At 45.2% G+C, this 18,892-nt stretch overlaps 1 protein-coding gene across 6 annotated transcripts in view; it reads left to right on the forward strand.

The window, feature by feature from the left end:
* Nucleotides 1–18,892, forward strand: part of ARHGAP24 (Rho GTPase activating protein 24) — a 184,417-nt gene that overhangs the window by 108,114 nt on the left and 57,411 nt on the right. Inside the window, exon 1 of one of the 6 annotated variants that reach the window (XM_041412127.1) lies at nucleotides 4,379–4,482. The exons of 1 other annotated variant lie outside the window; for it this stretch is intronic. The gene's annotated coding sequence lies outside the window, so the exon portion shown is untranslated. 4 more of the 6 variants (XM_041412124.1, XM_041412125.1, XM_041412129.1 and 1 more) reach the window with 4 other exon arrangements.

Here is an 18,892-nt window from a genome sequence, read left to right on the forward strand (position 1 = left end):
AATAGTGTGCAGCTGAGAGCCCTTTGCATGGTACAGCTGACAGAAGCTGCCATGAGAAGATCTCAGCATGATATTCAGAGTTATTTGGGCATCCCAGAGGGCTGCGCGAATATAACCAATTCAAAACCCAAATACACAAACATATGGAGAAAGACTAATTTCTTACATATCAGCTGAACTGTATTTGGACTGCAGTGAAGTTGGAAGGAAATGGAGGAAAGCACTCTGGAAGATTTATTCTTGTGCTGGAATATGCAAAACCATATGCTGCATCTGTATCACAGAGGAAATAATTTCTGTGATTGTAACATCCTCTTTGCTGTTATGGTTGTGTGTGTGACTTTTCACCTCTCTATGAAATGTGTACAGCAATTTTATCCAGCAGAGCAACTGAAAGGGCAGTTCAGCTTCTCCTAGGGCTGTCTAGTAATGCCTGTTGCTGTAACTCTGCCTTTTGTAATGTTGAGGGACAAGCTGACAGCTTTGCTTTCAGCAGAGATTATTTTATTGACAGCAAGAGACTTGCTGATAAAGTGGAGGGCAGATCGAAATCTGGACATCCTCACATATTCTAGGCACTTTTAACAAAGAACCCCAAGTGTTCTTGTCACACTGAATTCCCTAAGCAGTTGGGGATTTATGGGTACTTCTAAGATTCCCTTTGTAGTGTTCTGCAAGTACCTACACTGCATAGCTGTCTTCCTCCATACCTCCTTCTTTAATACATCTGTGGTCATATTGTTAAACAGATGTCATAAAACACAAGGGATATGCTCAACAGCTAAATTTCTGTTAGCATGTGATCCTTAATTCACATTTCTGGGTGTTACTCCCATTTTGCGTGGGTGTAGCCCAGCTGGCACCTCTGAAAATGTTCCTGCCATAAAGTACTAGAAGAGAAGTAGAGGCTCAAATCCCATTTAAGCACGCACTGTGAAGAAAAGGATTTTGTTCTGAAGTCACATGAAGTATTAAAAATTATTCCAGTGTGCAAAGTTGCTGTCTCTCCAGGAATAAGGAAGAATCTTTTCAGTGGGATGTGAAGCGGATACTTCAAATGGCAGATCCCAAACCTTAGAGGCAGAGCAGAAATCACTAAGCAGTTGGTTTTGTCAGTTAAGAAATTTAATTTATTGCTGGTCATGGTGCTGGGGAAGAAAGTAAAATGTCTGGCAAAACAGCTTCCCTTACCTCAGCCAGCTGGCACAAAAGGAAAACTTGTTGAACAGTCTGGATTCAGGGAGCTGCACTCAGGACCATGACATTTGCAGGCTGCAAAGTTGCTGCATTTCCCATGTTGCTGTCCCTCCCCTTGTTCCCTGCCCACCTACACACACAGCTGCTCCCTGCCCAGGCAGCCCTGGTGTCCACCAGTGTCCAACAATGTGAGGAACGCAGCCCCACAGTGCTGCGGCCAGTGCTGCGCCAGCCACTGCAACACGTGCTGTTTACAAAATACTGCTCTCAATATTCCCTGGTGCCCCGGAGAACAGAATTGTGAGGCAACAAAGGCAACAGAAGGAGATTTTTTTCCTTTTTTATTAACTGTAGGAAAGGTAGGAGGTTATTGCTAGCATAATTTTGACTGGGAGCAGTGACTTACCTAGGCAGTGGTAACTTGCATTCAGACTCTGCTCCTCTGAGCCCTGGGGAGAGCAAGTGGATCCAGGGACTCTGTGGCACAACTTTTTCCTGGGTTTCTTCAGTGCACTCCAAGCCCAGCTGATTCACTTAGGTACAGTAACAGAGAGGATTAAGGCTAAACCTGATTTGTAATAAGGAATCCTACTGCACAAAGCCTTGGAATTTTGTCTCCAGCAGTTAAAAAACAACTGCTGTTTTCCAGGGCATTGTTCTTCCTTGTGTGCTTTTGACCAAAATATGCAGTAGTCTTACAGGTTGGCTTCCAACCAAACTGATCTTGTAGTGTCTCCCACCACTATATGGGACCACCGTACTCTGATTTAGGTGGGTGTTCAGAAGGAATTTTCTCAGGAGGACAGAGAGGTTTAACCTCAGCAATTCAAATGGAAAATGGTGCATACTTGCTGTGATGTGGTTCAGCTGTCTGCCTTGGCAGTAGCAATCTCGTTGCAAGTTCAGTAGTGAACTCTAAATCTTGGCAGGTGTGGTCCAGTATTTCCACTCGTCTTTCCATGCATGGTGTCAGCCAACATCTGACTCTTTGGAGTGTGGCTGACTGTTGAATACTTGCATCACTGGCTTGCTTTTAAACAGGAGATGTGAATTAGTCACCAACAACACTGAAAAGTTCTCAACACTCTCTTCACCTCCATCTCACCAGCACTGCTGGGTCCTAGGCTTTGGGAACAACAACCCGGATTGGTGCAAATACAAACCCACTGCTGTCCGGGAAGGAAGAGTTGGTGTGTGAACTGTTTCAGGAGCTTGACCCCACAGATGAGCGGGCCTTGATAATATCCATTTGAGGGTGTTGAGAGAGCTGGATGGTTTTGTTGTGAGTCTGCTCTCCCTAATCTTTGAGATCAGGGGACATCAGAGAAGGCTACAAGAAAGCTAAACTCACCTGGATATACAAGGAGGGCTTAACAGAGGATCCAAGAGATTACAGGCCCATCAATGATACTTCAGTTCCTGGGACAGTCACCAAAGGAATCCTCCTAGGAGCTATCACAAGATACATGAATCAGGGGATTGGGAAAAGCCAGGATGGATTCACCAAGGGGAAGTTGTGCTTGACAGAGCTGATCACCTTCTGTGGCAGAGGAACTGCTGGGTCCCAGTGGGGCAGGCAGTGGACATTGTTTACCTGGATTTCTGCAGGGATTTCCATATGGTTTCCCACAGCCTCCTCCTGGACAAACAGACACATTATGGTCTAGACAAGTGGTCCTTGCAGTGGGTGGGGAACTGGCTGGCAGGAAGCGCCCAGGAGGTGCTGGTAAACAGCTCCTCTTCAGGCTGGTGACCTGTCACACGTGGGGTCCAGCAGGGATTGATACTGGGCCCAAAGCTGTTTAATATCCTCACAAGTGATCGGTGTGATGGGACCAAGTGGCGAGGTGTGGTGAGGCGATGGCACCCTGGTGAGGTTTGCCAGTGGTTCCAAACCAAGTAGGGAAGGGGACACTTCAAAAGGGAGACCCACCCTGCAGGAAGAGCTGGATAGGCTGGAAAGAGTGGGTTGTCTGAACCCTATGAAGCTCAACAAGGCCAAGTGTAAGGTCTTGCACCTTGGAAAAAACATAATCCAGGGGTGCAGCACAGTCTGTGAGTGATCTGCCTGGTGGGAAGCAGCTTTGTGGAAAAGGCATAAGGGGTCCTGGTGGACAACAAGCTCAGTATGAGCAAACAGTGCTGCTGTGGGAGAGATCCAATGGGGTGGTGGGATGCACCAACAAGTGCACTACCAGCAGAGATAAAAGGATCATTATCCAGTTCTTCTCATTGCTTGTCAGGCCACACCTGGAATACTGTGTTCAGTTTTGGTCCCCACAATACAAAAATATGTAGACAAGCTGGAAGGGGTCCAGAGAAGTGCCACAAAGATGATCAAAGGACTGGGAAGGCTGCCATATGAGGAAAGGCTGAGAGAGATGGGTTTGTTCAGCGCTGTGGAAAGAAGGCTTAAGGGAGGCCTTATATCACCATGTTCCAGTATTTAAAGGGTGCCTATAAAGATGGAGACTTCTTTTTACAAGGAGTTGCATGGAAAAGGTGAGGGGTAATGGTCACATGTTATTCCTGGGGAGATTCCAATTTCTGTGATCATTCCATGAACTCACTGGAGGAGAAGCAGCTCCAGAAAGCCGGCTGCTCAGACCTGGGGGACGGGTGATGTCTGTAACTCTCTCATTGCCCTTCCAACTGAGTAGAATTGTGACTTATTCAGAAAAACAATGTTGAGTGTGATACTTGCTCAACATGACTGCAAGAATGTGTGACCTAGGGCTGTGTTCTTATTAACAGCAGTGTTCCCATGGATTTTGGTAGGGAAGGAGCTGCTTTGTAACACTGGAATATGATGTATTAGGAAGGGAATATTTCTCTCCTATGGTGACTTCACTGGGTGCAGCTGGTCCTCAAATGTGTTTTGAAGTACTTTCTCATTAGGATCAACTCATGGGAAGTAACAGATGGTGAAGTGAGACTAAATTAGTGAGAACGTTGTGCTGGGTTAATGCTCTTTCTCTCTATAAATAATAGCTGGCGAGTGGAGCAGGAATGAAGACATAACACTGTTATGTTTGTGGCTACCTCTGCTGCTACATGATGTTATATGATGCCTTCCAGCATGTTGGGTCAGCACTAGAAAAGAGCAGAAAGAATTTGCCAGCCCTTTCACAGGGGCAAAAATATTGCAATTCTGCTGCAGAACAAATAAACTCCAAGGAATGCTCGAAGGCTTATGAAGGGAAACAAGTGTGGGAGACAATTTTACAGTCAACTTCTTCATACGAAAATGAAACAAAACCCAGCGTCTCTCCTCTGATATTCCCAGTAAGTCTCCAACTTTTTAGTGTTTACTCCTATCCTAAAATCTTCCTTTGAAATATATGTATTTTAATAAGACTTAACTTGCTGTGGTTCAGGCATCCTGGCTTGTTGTTAGTTACTTCACGGCTGGAGCAGCTACCAGGAGAATCACTGTGGCTTTACCAGCCTTTTAGAATGCCACAAGTGGCTGCTGCCAGCCGTCACCTGCCCCTTCCCATTTCTTTGTGCGACACAGTGTGAGGCTGGTATCCACAGACTGGAAGTTTTACATTCAAATCTGCATCTGCCATCCCGGCTCAGATATTGGCAGCAGCTCTGGCATCTTTGTCTTGAATGACATCTTCTGCAACTTTGGTCTTCAGTGATTTTTTTCAGGACACAGCAATGAAAAGCTTTGTAAAAAATAATTCCTCTGGGGAATTTTTTTTTCTGGGCTGGTCAGCCTGTGCCATAAACTTTCCTTATGGGCCATTTTGTAGACTTTTTTTGCAGACCTTACTCAGTGCCTTTCAGGACATATGCTTCTGATAGTGATCTTCCTGAGGTGTTGGCCAGGGTAAAATCCTGCTCTGTTTCCCATGCTAGTCCTAACTCCACAGTGGAAGCAGGTGCTCATACTATTACAAACAAATAACACAAACCTGACTGTGAAACTTTGATTTGCAGGAGGACATGTGGATCTCTGAATGGCTCAGAGACTAAGGAGATATACTTCCTCCAGGGATCTTTTATCATAAAAGCAGCTTAAGTGACTCACTCTTTCCCGAGGATATTCTTAAAACAACCCCACTCAGTTCGTCTTTTAGTGGTTAGAAAGAAGATTTATTTTGTGCTATCTTTCAAAAAAAAAAAAAAAAAAAGGAAAGAAAAAAAAAGAAAAAGCATCTTTTGAAAAAAAGTCAATGGCCGTATTTCCAAGAGGATTTGGGCTGTATTAGAGGTCTGTACGGCTCACTAATGCATGGGCTGACTGGCACTATCTTCACTCAAGCAAGTGCTCCAGTGAAAAATTCAGTGCTATTTTTAGTTCCCTTACAACAAACTGCTTGATTGTAAGGCCTGGGGAACCGTGACACCGTGATCGTGAGGGGTCTGCTGGAAAAGGCAGAAGGAGAGGCACGGCAGCGTGCTGGCTGCGCCGGGACTCCGGCTGATGCACCGAGGAACACGCCAGGAGCAGGTATTTTAAATCATCTCCTCAGCCTTGCTCTGCCCACGAAATGAAGCTGCTGGCCAGAGTCAGGGCATGAAAGCGTTAGCTGGCTGGCTCTATCTGCTCCTGCCCTTAAAGATTTCATTCCACAAATTCCTGTCCTGACCGTCAGCTTTTAAGTCGTCTCCTCTGGTTTCCTAGCCTTTTCTGGGATTTTGTAGGATCTTTAGGCAAGTTAGCAAATGGCAGTGGCGGGAGAGAGATAAGTTTCCCGAGCGGAAGGCGTCGTGCTCTGGTGGAAGCCCCGCGGTGGCAGTGCCTGGGTGAGTAGCCGGGAACAAGTCGGAGCTGCAGCAGGCAGAGGACGCGGCGGGCCGGGGGTCGGTCCGAGCGGCCGGAGGGGCTGCAGCGGTGCCCGGGCCGCGTCCGAGTGCGAGCGGCCCCCGGCCCCAGCGCCGCTGACCCCCGGCCCGCCGGACCCCGCCTCGGCCGCGGCGCTCCCCGCAGGTCGGTCCCGGGCGCGGGCAGCCAGTCCCGGGGGGTTCGGGGGCTACTCCTGGGCGCGGTGGTCGCCATTCCTGGGCGGTGGAGTCACGGGCGGGACGGGCGCCAGGGCCGGGCAGGGCGCGCCCGGCCGCGGCTGCCGCGGCTCCCCGGGCTCGGCCGCCGGCGGGCGCCGGTGCCAGGTGAGCGCCGGAGGCTCCGCGGCGCTCCTGCCCCGCAGCGACGGCAGCACTGCCGGCGGAATGGCCCGCCCGATCCCGGCTGCATCCCGCCCGCCTCCTGCCCGGTTCCAAGAGCTGCTGCTGCTGTGTCACAGCCTCTGCCAGCGTGCCTTAAGAACGAGGATCCCGGCCTGCTGGGGACGCGGTGCTGGAGCGGCAGCGGGGCTCGGCAGGGAAAGTTCTGCCTGCGTGAAGTGCCGGGGGGAGCGGGGCAGTGCTTTGCTGTCTCGCGTTTGCACCCTTTTGTTTCAACTCGGCTGTGCAGTGCTTGTGAATTCCTTGCCTCAGATCAGACTCGGGCTTTGGAGTGAGCGTTGATGCAGTTTAGCTGCATTGTTGTGTTTTAAAATAACTACGTGGGTTTCACCCTTAATGATCTTAAAATAGCTCGATGTGCTGCCTCCCTTGAGTTACTTGGTAGAAAAAAAAAGGAAGGGGAACTGCTGAATTCCCATGAACTTTGTGTTCATAGATCCTGCCAGGCTTTCAGCATGCTGAGCTGCTGTAGCAGTCTTCTCCGTGTACTAGAAATGTGTATCAGAAAACTACTCTCTGCTGCTGTGGTCACATTCTTTGCCCTACCTGTGCTTAAGGTGCATTTGAAAATACAAGTGGAGTGGCACTTCCATAATGGGGGTTTTAGTGTACTCCTGTTCGATCTCTGCGTTTGTATAGTAACAGTGCAGATGGTGCAAGCAGAGTAGCTATAGCATGTGTTGGCTTACTTGTGCATTAAATTATTTCATATAATTAGCTAATAATCAGTCATGCTCATATGAGAGGAAATAGTTAATGCTTTGGTGTCTTGTCTAAAAAAAAAATAATTCAAATAGCCTGTTTTGTTCTTCCTGGTTCTGGCCAATCCAGATTTTTATCCTCCCGAAATAGTCTTCATCACTAGTTGCCAGTTTCAGCACTAGTTACTAAAACAAAGGCAAGTAGAATGAAAAGTCAATTACTTCATGGCCTGAATTCAGTAAACTGAGTCTGCATGGTTTAGAACTTGTTATACTTTCAGAGTAATTAAGATGAATTATTTGGGTTTTCTTCTGGCAAAATAGAGGTGGATGAGATTTTATTAAAACTTCAGTGACAAATGTTTTAGTGTTAGGGCACGTCTCTGGGACATGCTGTACCTGTCAGTGTAGATGAAAGCTCTGTGTTTGCTTTTGGTGATCAAATGTATGAATTCTACCAAACTGCTGGAAAGGCCGACTGGGTATTTCTTGATTTCTGGTTGTGTCTTCCCATCTACTCGTCTTGTTCTGCTGAGTGTTTCAAGGGCAGATACCACACAACCCACTTCTAGACACACTCACTGGCGTGTTGTAGTGTTTGTGTCACAGTACAGCCCTGACACCTTTAAGGTGAGCAGTGCAGTTTGTGTCTGGCACGTGCTGGAATCAGCCTGGCACAGGGGACACTCTGTGTGACTAACTGCATTGTCTAATTTTGATACTCTGGTACCTCTGTATTGGAAGGATACCTGGCCTTCAAAATACAAACTCCATTACCTCAGGGATGCTGAAGTCCTTCTCAGCTAGCCACAGATGCTGTCCGCTACCCTGCTTGAGGACAGCTCAAAGCAGCAGCAGTTCAGTTGGTGTTTGGTATTGGGTATTTGAGATGTAAGGGGAAGGGAGTTGCAGTGCTTCTGAGAACTGTTAAGAAGTATGTGTTTACACAATATTTGGATATAAAACCCCTCTTTTCCCCCACACCCTTAAGCCTTTTAGTTAGGTGAGTGGGTGAGATGCTGTGCTGCTGGTCACACATTGTGCCCTGAGCGCAGAAGGTGGTCCTGCAGGGTGTAACACCCTGATTCTGGAGCTGCTCATGGATAGAGCTCCCTTCCTGTGCTCTGCAGGATGACATGCTGCTGCCTCTGGACTTCTCTTTCCTAAATGGGGTTACACTTGAACTTCAGTGTCTGTGCAGGTTCTGAGACAGGTCAGAAATCTCATTTGAAGGAGGTCAAGTATCTTTCTGGCTTTATTGTACCAGTTGGGAAGTCATGGATTGCACATAAGCTCTGCACCTGATATGTCTTGCAGGCCATAAATCCAAGTGATGCAGCTCAAAAGCAAACTGTAAAGTCCAGACTGATATTGTCATTTAAATGTCCATTCAGAAAATAAGTAGTTTCTGTGCTATGGCTAAAGATGAGCAGGTGTCAGATTCATTCTCATGTCCTCTGAATGCAGGGCAGTAAGTCACAATTATATCATCTGTTTTGAAAAAGATTTCTGGGATTTTTGACTTTTTTTTCTCTCCCTGATCTTTGTTAGTTAATTCAAGAAGAAGTGGCTTATAAATTAAACATAATTTCTTAATTAATCCAGCTCATCCTTCTTAAGCCAAGTCTGATACAAAACCAAACTAATTTTAAGCATTAAATGAAGGCATTGACTTTTTTGTGTGTGAATGTCAGATGGTAGCAGATTACTGAAGTACTTAACCTGAACATTATCCATAGACTGCAGCTTCCTCTTTTTCCAAGATACAATTATGAATGTGCTAATATCATGCATATAAAAAGTTGAAAGTTCTCAGCATTCATTCCTGCTGGCAGAGAAGCAGTTAGAACCTTCTCTTGGCAACAGATTTTGTGACTAATGCAGGGTTTTTATTTAGAGATAAAAGGAAGTGTCAGACTTTCAAAATGACCAGGAACATGTTGGGGTCGTTTAGGTTGTCACAAGAGCTGCTCTGAAACCTTCCCCTTGCAGCAGGGAAAAGAGGGAGCCTTGTACACAAAACTAAAAGTTCAGTTTCTGTGGATGAGAAAGGTGTCAGAGCATACCTGAACTGACATTTTATACTTAGCCATAAATAAAAATGGGGCAACTAGAAGTAGCAAAGAATGTTTGTGAAGAATAAGCATCACATGTTTAGAGATGGGATGGGCTAGAATAAAATAGAAATAGAAGAGAATTTTTCATTTGGAAGGGACCTATAAATGTTCATACAGTTCAGCTTCTTGACCACTTCACTTGATCAAAAGTTAAAGTGTGTTATCAAGGGCACTGTCCAGATGCAACTGTCTTGGGGCAACAACCATGTGTCTGGGGAGCCTATCCTAGTGTTTAACCATCCTCTCAGTAAAGAAATGCTTCCTACTGTCCAGGCTACATGTCCCCTAATGCAGCTTTGAACCATTCTCATGCAGGAAAATCCACGTAATACTCAGCTGTCTATATGCTAAGAGTGTTTCCTGAATATGTGTGGAAGAGCTAACAACATCCAGCAGTTGTTTCAGCTTCCTTGTTTGCAGTCTGCTTCAGGCTTCATTTGGTTTCCTTTATTCTACCCCTGGGATATCTCCATTGCAAATGTGTTGGATTTGTAATGAGGAAGCACTAGGTTTCCAATACTAAGTGAACAAAATGTTTCCTCTAACAGTAAGAATTCACCATGCTTGTCTGTGGATTTTAAACTTCAGCCAGTTAGGGAGCCAATTAATGGTGCTGTGTTACCAGAGGAAAGAGATAGTGTATTTTGGCATCCTTTTTTCATGTCCCCCCATGGCCTGCCATTGTGGTCTTTATTTCAGTATAAAAGGAGGGGTAGTGGTTTTGGACATCTCTGTTGCTGCGTGCTACTAACATGAAAACAAATAAAAATTGGTTAAAGGTGTAAAATATAGGCCCAGAGTGACCTAAAATATGGGCGAGATGGCGGTACAATTGGAGCTTGCTATAAATGGTCAAAGATAAAATGGAAAAATCTATCCTTATTAAAAGTGGTGTGTGCAATATATTTATTTAGGCACTCAGAATCAGGAGAGTTGTGGCTGCTTCAAATGAGAAATGTGTTCTAAGGAAATACTTTCTTCATTTAAATTTAATTTGAGGAGGTTTGAAAGTAGAATTCATTCTTGTGGAATTAGATTATGCCCTGGTTGTTATATTTCCCTCTTCCACATCATCGTGTCTTTCTCATTCCCACAAACAGCTTTTTCATCTTGGTTGCCACTGGCAAAAGCCCGTAAGTAGGATTTTTGGATACATACGAGTGAATCAGAAGTTCTGTGGTTGGAAGTTTTGCAGTCATTAGAAGGAGATGCCAGAGCAATAGAAGGTCACTTGGTCAGATTTAAGCAAACTTGAAGTTTTGGGGTTTTTTTCAGAAACGGGATGATAATGATGAGGACATAGTGCCAGGAAGCAACCTCAGTGCTGAATCACAGTATCATCTGCCTTTCTGCAGCCTATGGAAGCTGCATCTCACATGCTCTTCCTTCAGAAGTCAGGATGCACACCTTACCCAGATCACACTGTGATCACCAGTACCGGCAGGAGTGAATCTTGGGCCACAACCAGTGCATTCCAGTACTGACATTCTGAGGGGAACAAATGAACGTGGACTTTGTCTTTTTTTCTGCCTCCAAAAGATGGGAGGAATAGACTGGAAAAGGCAGATCTCATTTTGCGATTCCCCTGGGGTGCTCTGGTACATGGCAGAGCCTGTGTCTTTGTGGCTGGGGAAGGTGACGGGTAGGATGCTCCCTAAGAGCAGAAGAAGCTGATGGAAGCAGTGGAGAAATAGAAGATGCTGAGATCCTTTACCAAAGAAGTTCTTACTTTAAGCAGTCCTTGTCTGGTCCTAAAGTGTGAGGCTACTGGTGGGATCTATCTGCTTTATAAAGGGCTTTGAATGCCCTGAACAATGTGATCTACATCAGGCAAAACAGGAGAGGCGGCTGTGCAAGTGCATCAGCCTACTCCTGTACTCCTTCCCAGCCTTACAAAACCTGACCTAACACCCTGACGTTCACACGTGGAATAGAGAGAAAGAAACAAATGCTGTGGGGGTTTGGGGCAGAGAACATGACAAATTGTTGTTCACACGTGGAATAGAGAGGACTCTTACGAGAAAGAAACAAATGCTGTGGGGGTTTGGGGCAGAGAACATGACAAATTGTATACATTTTTGGTAACCTTAAGGGCATTTAAGTGAATTGTTAAAAACATTTTGTGGGCCAGCTTTCCAGCGGGAGTACAGCTGTGCAGTGCCCAGGCTCTCCTGGGAGAGTCATCCTCACCTCCCTCTCTAAAGGTGGTCAAGTTGTGGTCCCAACTGCATTTGAATCCTTCTGCTTAGCGGAAGGATTCCGAGGCAGCAGTGGGTACTTGTGAAATGGTGCAGTCACTGCTGTGTAATTATTACATCAAGGCCTCCGAGGTATGTGCCCTGATCCGTGACTTGACTTGTGATGCTGGCTGGTCCGGCTGGCAGCTGACGCGTTGTTAAGTCGGGACATGGGATCCTAGTTTAGTGTGAAATCCCTTGGGGGCAAAATCTACAGCTAACCCAGCAGATTGCCATGGTAGAAGCAGCAGCCTGTCCCCTGCCCTTGCACACACCCCCTGCCCCTGTCTGTTCCCCTGCAGCTCAGGGATCCTGTCCTTCAACCCTGTATGAACCCAGGCACTGGCAGCTTTCAGCCTCTGTACTGAAAGGAGCTGATTTCTGCTTTTAACACCAAAACTGAAAGGAGGCTTTTACTTGAAGATAGCAATAGGTAGTAGTGAGAGCCATTTCTGCTTCTGCTTGTGTGGGCCCTCACTCGGTCTTTTTAAAGCAAATAATAAACCAACTTTTACAGTTAGTGATTTCTAACAGTAATCATTGATTGCAAATTGCCTTATTTATCTATTTAGATTCCTTCCAGTTCACCAAGTAGCATGTGAAATTACTATGTTTTTGATGAGTGTCCTGTAAAATTTCAGTTAAGGTATGGTGGGACAACATGTTGTAGTTATTTAAATTACAACTTTTTTTCTTTAAACGGCGGGATACTTATTTGATATACTTCAGGAATGACCTTTGTGTCTCTGCTGGTACATTTTCTGAGTTTACGATGCACTTCACATTCCTATAAAGCCTTTCACTGGGTGTTCTTAGAGACTTTACAAGATATAATTAACTGAAATACTGTGTCTCCCCTGTGAGGTCAGTAAATACCATTAATTGCTTTTTGCAGAAAGAGGAAAACATGGTAGAGAAATTTTAAAGGAATTCACCAATGGTGGGTGAAAAGCTACTGAAGAGGCAGCAGCAGAGGCTGTGATTCCTGAACTCTCTTTGGGCCATTTCTCTTTCTTACATAAGCATGCATAGGAACGATGTAACTCAGCAGAGTGAGGCAAGATGTAGGTCAGGTTTCTTTTGTCAGTACATCTTCTGTTTTTTGACCTGTAAGTTGCTGAAAGCAACAAAAGCCCATGGATGAGGGAGCCTTTTCAGAACTGGTTAAAAAAGCAACAAGCAACCCCTGAAAGCCTCAATCCCCACTAAAGAGCTATTTTTAGGAAGTCAAAGACGAGTCCCCTGGGGGGGTCTGTACACGAAGTTGCTGTCTGGCTGCCTTCAGATAGCTTAAAGTTTTAAAGCACTTGTCAGGCTGTCGCCTTTTGTGCAGGTGAAAACAGAGAGCAGACTGAACGGGCTGTCGGGGACAGACCCTTCTTCAAGGCTGCTGGTGCCAGGCCCAGTCACTGGAGGTTTTGGGAAGAGGGAGTATACAGTGTTAAGATGACTTTCAGTCCCATTTTGATCAAGAGGTGGTGTTCACTCTGTCCTGAGTTAAAGGGGAAACAGATTTCCACTGTGTTGTTGTTGACTGCTTTATTAGAAAAATGGCAGCACAAAGACCCTTGAACAGAAATTGCCATGTGTACTGGTAACAATATAAATGTGATGGCTAGCTTTAAGGACCACCAAGGAAGAAAGCTTAACAGGGCATCATTGTCCTTTCACAGCTGTGTGAAAAAGCTGTGTCTATCCCTTCAACCGTGCTCCACACCACATGGAAGTTCTTTTTTACCCTTGAGTACATGTGGTTTATTTTTCCTGAAAGTAGAATGGCTCTAATGACAAGGTTGGAAGGACTTGGAGGCTTTATTCTGCATTTGAACATCCTGAATGCAGAGGCAAGAGGGGACAGCACAAGCTGCTCTGTTGTTGAGAGGAAAGGGAATAAGGTGCTGGAGCCCATGTCAGAGTGGGAGTGCAGAAGTGCCAGGGGAAGACAGTCCTTGCTGCTGGTGCTCTGAAACACTTCGCTGGGAGCTGAAGCACTGCTGGCTTTGTACAAAGCAGGCTCCTCGTGAAAGTTGCAAAGAAGCCAGGAGCAGCTGGGACAAGGAAGGCAAAACCTTACTTTCCTTGAAGCCCTTGGCACTTTCTTTTACCCAGCACATGTTAAATAGATATAATAGTAAATGCAGTCATGCAGTAACAAATTGGATGAGCTGAATTAGGTGAAATGAGAATCGATGAGGAATTAACTCTACATTACTATTGCTTTGACATTTGCAGCTCACATATTTTTTTCCTAGAAAATAAATTAGCTTTTTTTTTGTGCAGGGACACTAGAAAGAAGCTTGAACACAACTCATTTTTATTTCAGCTCAACATAAGAAAGCATGACACTGTTGTGAGAGCAGAGCTGCTTTGCCCCAAGAAAGCCTCCTTAAAGCAGGGAAGGCTGGAGTCACTTAGAGATTCCTGTGGCCTTGAACTGTGCTGGTGCAGGATAGTTGTTGAAACAGCAGTTATCGCTAAGAATTGTTTGGAATTCTTGCCTAGAGACTTTAACAGAATTACCAACTGATAATTCTGGCTGATGGTGAAGAATTGCAATAGGTCAGGGGGTGACTTAAAACAATCTAAAACAAGAGCAGGTGTTGGTGACACTCACTTAAACCCACAGGAAAGTAAGGACAAAATGAAGAGGGCCAGGCCCACGATCTGCTGTGTATATACTGGGAAGCACTGTATTAGCAAACAAACCATCCCAGCCAGCCAGCTGAACTGAAGGAGGCTGGAGTGGGGAGTGTGTCACCTATGGCATGGGAAGATGCTGCAAGGTGAAGCTTTCATCCCATTGTTTCACAGGACATGGGTTTGGTACATGTCGTTCTGTATAAGAAATTGCCGTGGTGATTTTGCATTAAGGACACTCTGCCTTATCTCCTGTGGTTATTGCTGTTAAATTTGGAATGTGAGAGTGATCTGGTTGTTGGAATGGAACTTACACAGCAGAAATGACTTGGTGCCTGCTGCAACACTGTGCCTCCGTAGCTACCTGATGATGCAGCAGCCCCAAACGAGCCCTGCTGCAACCAGGCGCTGGGAGCTTTGGCCTCACACCTGGCCCTGCCTCTGCTGGCTGTCAGGCCTATAGGAAATCGCTGTTACCAAGCTAAATACCTTCGTGCTTGTCAGCCAATTCCAGGTATATTTTTAAACTACCAGAAAGTTTGAAACTTCCTTTATTGTGACAGCAAGAAGTTGGTAATACAGGCAGGGGACTTAAGTGTGAGAACTGTTCCAGCTTGGAAAAGATTGGGGTTTTTTGGGGTGGGAAAGTCCCACAAACCCTCCTGCTGCTTATCCCTTTTTCCTGTAGTCTGCCTGTATTGTGTCTGCTGTGTTGCAGATGGAGCCAATGTTTCTCTTGCATCTTATTATGAATTAGTGAAAGCGTGTTCACTTAAACAGCCAGGAACCAGGGTCAGGACAGAGTGGACCTGACCTTTATTTTTGATGGCCTGTCTTCAGAGTTCATGGTAGTATTCCCAGTGGTGGAGTACCTATATAAGGATAAGAATAATTCCTTTTTTCCCTTTCTGTGACTAATATGGCTAAAGCCACCATTTAACAGCCAAAGATCAGGAAGGGCTTCTTGGCTGTAAGCATGCGAGATGCAGAACTGCATAGCTGATTAATTACTGGATCTGGAAGAGTTTTCTGTGGCTAATATGGCTAAAGCCATCATTTAACAGCCAAAGACAGTCTGGATCAGGAAGGGCTTCTTGGCCGTAAGCATGCAAGATGCAGAACTGCATAGCTGATTAATTACTGGATCTGGAAGAGGAAATGCTGAGATGTCACTGCTTAAAATTTTCTATAGTGCTTTGTTAGCTTCCAGCTTGGGGAGAACTTACAGGCTTGAGGATAAAAATGTAGCTTTAGTCTGGAAAATGTAATTTACTGAATAACACCCTATTGGTGGTAGGTACCTGAGCATTTTCAGCACTGAGATCCAAGCATTGCAAAACCAGATGACAGGCATGTTCTTTTTCTGTAATCTGTAGGATTGACCTCAGTGTTACGATAACACAACCATTGCCATGCTGCCTGTCCCTTCTGTTACATGCCCCTGTGAGTTTTCTACCTATTTCTTCTACTTCTGCAGCTACCAACTCATTGAAGTATTGGATCACTATTTTGACTAATTTTAAGTGCATTCAGAGCACTCAAAATAGTCTCCTTGTGCAGCTGAAACCACACTGTGATCTGAATTGCATGACTAAAGTTGAAAGAATCTCCTTGGAGTCATTGCTTGACACTTAATATCCAGAGAAGATGGTGGTTGTGTACTCATATACCATAAAAGAAGTGAGTATATCTAAACCTGTATGACACAGCGGAATTAAGTAGTTTGCCGTCACCCCTTGCAGGCCACTTTTACGTCTGACAAATCAAAGCTGCGGTTTGTAAAGTGGGATTTAAAAAAGCCTCAGCAGCCAGCTGCCTGGGAGGCAGCCCCATCGCACTCCCCCTGCCCATGTCTAGGGCACGGGGCTGTGCGAGGCAGCTTCACGCTGCTGCAGACATCAGAGGCATTAACAAGAAATGGCTCTTCCGCGCACAAACCGCTGTGGCAGCGTAATCTTTGTCCAGGGCTGTTTAGGCAGCAGTCTGAACTGCCCTGATGGGAATAAAACATACATTGGACCAGTGCTGGAGAGCTGCACGGATATGGTCTGTTGGTAGCTGAAGGTGGGGCTGAGCTGGGACAAACCAGTGCAGCTACACTATCCTGGAAAACTGGAAAAGAGGTTGGGACTGGAAACGAGCAGCAGCAGTAAGGAGCAGAGGTACTCTGTGTGCTCTTGGGTCTGGTACTGGGCAAGTAAAAGCAGCAGCAGTGTTTAAAAGGACATTGTGTTCGTGGTGAGGTGGAAAAGTCCCTTTTTCAAAAATTTATACTACAAGTTTTCCCAGCATAAATGTCACAAGATGAAGATTGTCGTATTTTGTTTTGTTTGTTGTATTCATTTTGAATGGGTTTGTCAGCACTGTGATCCGTAGTCTGTTTACAAAGATGTTTACATCCCTGCAGTGTATGCTGAAATCTCTTTCCAAAAGCTTGGATCTGCTGAAACTTACCTGTATTGTGGAAATTTCAGCTTTAGTCAGTTCCTCAAGAGTGAGCGTGTGGGACCTGTGTCTATAATGCACTTCTAGCTGAGGGGCAGGGCAGTGATTTCTGATGAGAAATTTCCACTGTGTCTGCTCTGGAAGAGCCTGTGCATATGTCATAATGTGCTGTGAATTAATTCCCAGTGCTCCTGACAGAAGAGAAGCCTGGTTCTGGAGTCTCAATTTTTTAGATATCAGAAACAGATACTATTTTTATTTCTTGGAGATAATTTTTTCAGTAAGTCCTACAACAAGTCAGGATAATTCATGGGTGTGTTTTGGGGTTTTTTTCCCATCAAAAATGAATCACAAAGTTAAGGAAAAAGCCTCTTGACTTCCCCAAAATAAGATCGGAATTAGAACAAGTCAAGAATGTGTTAAATTTGTTCTGCAGCCATGCTCTAGCTGTTACAGATCAAGGGGCATGGAATTGTGGTAGTTTGAAAAGTTGTCAGCAAACAGGAAAATTAATGTAACTCTCATACTTCAAAAAAAAATACCAGCTTATTCTGTCAGAGACTTCACAAACATCACTGCTTTTTTAACATAAGCCTGCTGTGAGGCAGATTTTAATGCAGCAGAAGCAGCTCAGCTTTAGAAATGGATGAAGTGAAAAAGAATTAGAGGGTAAAATGTTGTTCTTGTAAATAGACAGGAAATAACATACTGAAGTATGATAGTGTTCCAGGGTATTCTGATACACAGCTCTGAGGAAAAAGCTGGTAATGTAACTCAATAAAGAAATTGGGATTTACTGTGGTTGTCTCTCAGAGACAATTTTCAGATGACCTGTAGGTTTATTTATGGCACCTTCTCTTTCCAGTGTTATAGTTCAGCTGTCAACCTTTTTATTTGAATGGAGTGGTTAGTGAGATGGGAGGTGTTAAAGAAGCATAGAACAGCGTGGAAGGAGTGGCTGCATCTGTATCAGCTCTGTACCTGGCTATATCAAAGGTCAGGACAGTTGCCCAACAGCATAGCTGCAGAGGTTTAGGAAGAGGTAAAAGTGGCAGAGTAATTTGCAGGGCTGGTATTTTCTATCATTTCAGCAAAATCTACAAGTCTCTTGCTGGATGGAATTAGAGCTGTAGTACTCATTCAGTGTTTGGTGGTAACTTGTTAGATCTGGATGGAAGATACTCCTTGCTTTGATAATTAAATTCTTATCCCAATTTTTTGTCTTCCTTCTGCTGGCTTTGGTATTACACTGCATGTAAGCTTTTCTTCCATCCTCATTGCTATCACTGAGTTGGAAGGAACTGATTCCTCCAGTTTGTTCAGCCAGCTGTGCTCATAAAGGACTTTACTTCTAGCCCAGATGCTGAGGAAGGCAGTTCTGTTCATGGGTCAGCTCCAGCACAGCAGTCTGCAGGGGAACTTGTCCTTGGTAACTCCTTTGGTATCTCATGCTTGAGTTGCCTCATTTTCAGGGGCTTGATTGTACAATGTGTGCTGAGAGAGGGCAGTGACAACTCACACCTGCCCTCTCCTTAGAGCTCCTGCTGCATCTGCATTGAGGTGACACAGTGGGAACTCTAAAATGGGATCTGGATCAGCTGAGGCCAGTCCTTCTGGAGAAAGCAGGATCCCAGGGTGTGCAGAAGTCATGCAGGCACTGATAGCCTGAATAGCCTGTCTTGTTCTTGTTCTGCTCTTTGCTGTATAGTGTGGTGTAGTTCAGTTGCAAGATTAGCTCACCAGTTCTACTAGGAGCTAGAGGAATTTCCCAAGGAAATCTAAAGGATGGGATCTAAAAAATGTTCTAACTATTTTGAGGCTCAACTTAAGTGCTTGTGGTATTGGAGGCAACGAATGTCCTGTTTTGCAGTAGTGTTCACAAAAATGCTTTTCTTTCTGTTTATCAGGCCTTTCATGCCTTAGTGTTCTATAAACCACATGTCTACCAAATCCAGTTATTAATGGCTCATTTTTTTCATAGCTTGATAGCTCAATGCAGGGAATGTATGGGATGCCTGGGACAAACGAGGTCCAGCAGCAGCACGTTGTACTTTCCTGCCCCTTTCCTAGCACCTGCAGCTTTATATTCCTTAGTTTGTGCTTGTTTTGCTGTGAACAGAGGCTCGTATTCAGGAGCTTGCTGTTCAGCATGGCTTTCCAGGAGAAATGTGAACGTGATGAGCGTCCCTGACCTTTTTGTCCTTGGCCATAAAAATCTTTCCATTGTATGCAGCTGCATGTGCAGCAGGTTGGTGCTTGCCTCCTTGAAGCACGTTAGGGATTAACCTTTTGCAAAAGCCAATTGCAGACAGTGAAACCTGCCTGCCAGTGCAGCCTCTCACCTCTCTCCTTCCTGGGGCAG

This window comes from Onychostruthus taczanowskii, unplaced genomic scaffold, assembly GCF_017590055.1.
Source record: "Onychostruthus taczanowskii isolate IOZ18803 unplaced genomic scaffold, ASM1759005v1 scaffold38, whole genome shotgun sequence".
Lineage (NCBI taxonomy): Eukaryota > Metazoa > Chordata > Aves > Passeriformes > Passeridae > Onychostruthus > Onychostruthus taczanowskii.